We start from the raw sequence: 4,253 nt of genomic DNA, 5'->3' as shown, positions 1-4,253 counted from the left end.
ATAGCTTAAGACTGGGGAATAATCACCAGCCTGCTCTCTACAGATTGTGCAAACCTAAAAAGACTTTCCTGCTTCATGTCACTTCATCTGAATGAAGAAAGAGAAATGCACTGATTTCATGTAGATTACTAGAAAAGTTGTCTGTAATGCTGAATCTTCCCTTTACAGGAAAGATTCCTCAAAACCAAGACTTTTTTTTCTTATGCTTTTTCTCTAAAAGGCTGTTTCCTGCATGATTTGTCTCCTCAGTCACTCTTCACAGGATTCTGAGAAGCTGCAAGAATTTGGAGGCACAAACTTGAGGCCTGGATTCATCTCCAATGTTGTGGAAAGGGACTGTACATCATGGGGCAGAGCCCTGGGCTCCTCTGTACCACTTGAACAGAGCTGGTGAGAGTGACTTCCTGAGTGTATCCATGTTGGATTAAGACCAAGACTTCCTTGCCTAGGCCAAAGTAAGCTGTGTGGTCCATTCTGTGATACTGGTCGGTTCTAATAAAGTTACACAATAATTTTCTTGCCACACTCCAAGTAACATTCAAACACGCCCACAAAATTCTAAAATTAAATCGCCAAGCAGCTGGGAGTGGTGGCACACACCTATATCCCAGAACTCTGGGAGGCCGAGGTGAACCGATCACCTGAGGTCAGAATTTTGAGACCACGCTGGTCAACATTACAAAACCCTTCCTCTACTAATAATACAAAAATTAGCTGAGTATGGTGGTGTGCACCTGCAGTCCCAGCTACTCAGGAGGTTGAGGCAGGAGAATTGCTTGAATCAGGAGGTGGAGGTTGCAGCAAGCCAAGATCGCACCATTGCACTCCAGCCCAGGAGATAAAGTGAGACTCTGTCTAAAAAAAAAAAAAAAAAAAATTACCAAGCTATATAGTTTCTAATAATGTCATCTGAGCTTGGAAGGAAGAATTTATAGTACTATGCAAACTAGGATTACAACTGTGTAAAATATCTATTCATGCAAACAAAGAGAAACCAAAGAGTATAAATGGCAATTTTCTTAGAGCAGATGACCCAAAGACTTTAAAAAATAGTTAGTAATGTTATTTATAGTAAATAAAATGTATACTGTCTTGATGTGCTATTATTTCTAGGTAATTTTTTTTCTTAATAAAAAGCAACATGATATCCTCTCTTTTCCATTACAGCTACCATTTGATGAAGATCTCTGTCAGCAGGAATAGCCTCTTTGTTTAAAATAAACCACATATTAACTTTTAGTGATACATGATTTATGTTAACAATGTGGCTAGCCTTGTGTCCAAGATTGGTTCTAGCAGCTGTGTGTACAGAATCAATTAGTCATTTGTCAATAGTAGGGCAGTGAGGTCACTGCAGCTTCTAATTTGGTCCTTTTCCTGGTGTCACAACTTTGCTATCCTCAAAATATTTGCAGTAGACCTTGACATCTACCTTATTTCGCTGAAATACTGAAACCCAACATGCCTAAAGTTGTCGGTAAACAAGAAAAGAAATTCCAACTTGTGACCGGAAGTCAGGTCCTGATTTCACGTTTGACAGTTCACTTGAAGCACGCATCACACTCGCATTCACCCATTAGAAACAAAACGAACAGCATACTTATCTGTAGACATTTCTCAGAATTTAGAACTTGAAATTCCACCTTCCCTGTTCGCTGAAGGATGCCACATGGCATGGTGGGTGCTTGGAAGAAATAAACTAAGAATCAGCGAGAAGGTCTGATTCTTGGTCTGTCAGGACCAAGCCGTGAGATCTTGGGGAATAACCTTGCATTGCAGAATCTCAGGATTTTTAGCTAGAAGACGCTAGTTACATTAGATGGCCTCCAAAAGTAGAGGCATTTTAGGCTGCCTAGCTTATTTGCAAAGAATGATGTGAAAGAATTCAAGAGGTCATCCTCAACAGAAGATCCCTCTCCTTGCCATCAGTCACCTCAGCCAACCCTGTCACAAGTGCACAGCCCTGGCTCAGGAGTAGTGGGCTCACCACAGGGCTGCTGCAAAAATAGCCTGAACTGCAGGTCCTGCCTGTGCTGCATTAACAGCTGGTCCCTTATACACAAAGGAAAACATGTGCTTGTTGGAGAGATGGCCTTAAAGGAATCTCGGGGCTCCTTTTTTTTAATTTAAGATAGGAGAAACAAGGCACGGAGATAAACCCAGACATAATTTACTTCAAAAGTACATTTCTGAATAACATAGTCAAAATAAAGAAGAAAAGAGGAGAAATTTTTCCTACCAGTATTGACATAGTATCAAAACACTGCAGTATTGGCACGAGAACAGACAAGTAGGCCAATGGAACTGAGTAGACCCAGAAGAGAGGAGGAGGTGTAAGTGGGAACTTAATATACCATAAATCAAATGGGAAAGAATGGACTGTTTCATAGATTCCATTGGGGAAACTGGCTCGCTATGGGGGGAAAATCAATATGGAACACCAGATAAAAAGGTGGATTCTAGATGTATTCCAGCTCCAATTGTGAAAGGTAAAATTACAAAGTAATAGAAAAAAAGACAAGTATCTTTTTACCTAAGAATAGGAAAAATAATCTTGAAAAACATTTGGAAGAACAAGTCCAAAGACAAAAATACTTATAATATTATGACATCCAAGTTAAAGGTTTCTGTTCAGTAAAGCACAACTATGGGTAACTGAAACATGACAAGATGAAAAAAGATATCTATGGTATCTAAAATTGGCATGCAGCAGCTTCCAGTGTCTGTTACAACACATACAGATGTTGAATATCATCCCTTCTGTCTTCAGAATGAGAAAAAAGCTAAACAAATGGAAAATCAACAATTTTTCTTAGGTCCATATGAGAATTAAGGTAACAGGACAAATTGCCACATTGAAAACTAGAGACAACCAAGCAGATAGAGTCACAGCTTCCTGGGAGCAGAAGCTGTCACTGCAGCCTACAGCTAGCATATGGAGCTTGAGTATGAACCAGCTTGAGTGACAGGATGTCCTGAGGACCCAGGTTTGCTGTTACCCCTGGAAGCACCACCAGTTTATCAGGATGAAGGTAGAAAATAGTCCCCTCATGCTCTGGCAGAGGGAAAAGGAACCAGGTTGAAACCCACCCAGAGCATTCTGTGTTCCTTGACAAAGACCTCCTGCAAGAAAAGTCATCTTGACAAAGCCCAAACCACATGGGTTTTGCCAATACCTAACTAATGTGTGGTGAGAAATAAACACAACTCCATCCTTGTCTAGACTTCAAAATGAGAAGGGGAAGATGCCCAGCACCATATCCCTCTAGACTTCTGTCTGTCTTCAGGAAGAGAAAAAGCTGAGAAGCACTTGTGAAGGTCATAGTCTGAGGACACAGGCTCACTGAGAAACTGAGACTTGATGGCAGGTATGTGGAATTCTTCTCTTCCACTACACACTCTCCTACCACAACAATGGGCTTCTGCATAACAACAGGATGACAATGGGAAGAGCTGAAAGTCTAGACTCTATTTAAGGAGTCTTTAGAGAAACCCAAGACAACAGGGGAGATAAAGACATGAATACTAGAGAAAATGTTGGCCTCTGACATCCATAGCTACATTAAAGAGTAAACACAGTCTAACTCCTAGCCATGAAGACACTAAAAACCTATGTACCTCAGTTCCTTTCACCTAATACATCATTTCTATCTTTCACCAAAAATTACACCACATGCCAAACGGCAAAAAACAAAAAAAACAAAAAACCTCAGTCTGAAGAAACAAAGCAAGCATCAGAACCAGACTCAAACATGACAGAGATTTGGGGATTGTCACACCAGGAATAAAAATAACTATGATTAATGTGCTAAGAGCAAATGGAAAAGTGGACAACCTGCTAGAACAGATGGGTAAGGTAAGCATAGAGATGACAATGCTAAGAAACAATAAAAAGGAAATGCTAGAAATTAAACACACGATGGTAGAAATGAAGAATGCCTTTGATAGGCTCATCGGCCAATTAGACACAGGTGAAGAAAGAATCTGTTAGTTTGAAGATGTCAGTAGAAATCTCTCAAACTGAAAAGCAGAGACAATAAAAAGGAAAAAAGAGAGAGAGAAACAGAATATTCAAGAACTGTGGAACGATAACAAAAGGTGTAAAACTGATATTAACTTGTTATCTAGACATAAAAGAAAATTATGAAAAATCAGTAAAACAATAAAAATAATAAGGTATCAATTTCTATTTTTAAGAAAATGGCAAATTATAGGAACTGGAAATACAGAAAGGGAAGATGACACAAACAAGA

The 4,253-nt window shown here is 39.5% G+C and overlaps 1 non-coding gene across 1 annotated transcript; it reads right to left on the bottom strand.

Annotated features, from left to right (window-relative positions):
* Positions 1–219: 219 nt before the first annotated feature.
* On the bottom strand, positions 220–423 carry LOC118143959 (small nucleolar RNA SNORA73 family). The gene has a single exon (XR_004728437.1). It is a non-coding gene; the product is annotated as a small nucleolar RNA SNORA73 family (small nucleolar RNA).
* Between the last annotated feature and the right edge of the window lie 3,830 nt (positions 424–4,253).

Source organism: Callithrix jacchus, chromosome 11 (assembly GCF_049354715.1).
Source record: "Callithrix jacchus isolate 240 chromosome 11, calJac240_pri, whole genome shotgun sequence".
Taxonomy (NCBI): Eukaryota; Metazoa; Chordata; class Mammalia; order Primates; family Cebidae; genus Callithrix; species Callithrix jacchus.
This window is presented reverse-complemented; position numbering and strand designations above follow the sequence as displayed.